Source organism: Malaclemys terrapin, chromosome 10, assembly GCF_027887155.1.
Source record: "Malaclemys terrapin pileata isolate rMalTer1 chromosome 10, rMalTer1.hap1, whole genome shotgun sequence".
Classification (NCBI taxonomy): domain Eukaryota; kingdom Metazoa; phylum Chordata; order Testudines; family Emydidae; genus Malaclemys; species Malaclemys terrapin.
Genome location: NC_071514.1, coordinates 53,085,304 through 53,085,952, shown reverse-complemented (window position 1 = coordinate 53,085,952; position 649 = coordinate 53,085,304).

Below are 649 nucleotides of genomic sequence, written 5' to 3'. Positions count from 1 at the left end.
TCTTGTCCAAGTGACATCTGCAGGAGCGCTGCCAGCTTTTCTGCCGCCCTAGGCGGCGGAAGGTCCCACCCCGAAATGCTGCCTCCCACAGAGGCAGCAGAATGTCCCGCCGCTGAAATACTGCCGCGGTTGCCGCCTCCCAAATTGTAGCGCCCTAGGCGACCGCCTAGGACATTTGAGTACTGATCAGCAGGCTACAATCTGGTTAATTAGGAAACACCTTCAGTGGGGGTTACACAGCGCTGCATAGGGGAGAATAACCAGGGATACCCAGCAGGCGAGGACCTATTTGATGTGCCAGCCCCCTGGCGCCAGGGTAGCCCCACATGGAAGTGGGAATCTACAGCCAGCTGGTACCTTAGACCCAAGGCAGGGCTCCCCAGCCACGTGTTCTGGCTGTGCAGCTGGCCCCCCACTGCAGTGGGGATGGACGTTGCTGGCTGCAGACTGCCCCGACCACGCCCCGAGGGAGCCCAACTGAGTTTCGCCAGCTGACTCGGCAGGGCTACGCCATGCGCACGAGAATCTCTGTCTCGGGGGCATGGAGCTACTGCGCATGCGCAATGCTCCTGCTCGGCTCGGGCATACGCCTGCGTACTGGGCGTCCTTTGGCCGGCCGGGCTGCGCAGCCGCTCTGTGCCTCGGCGTC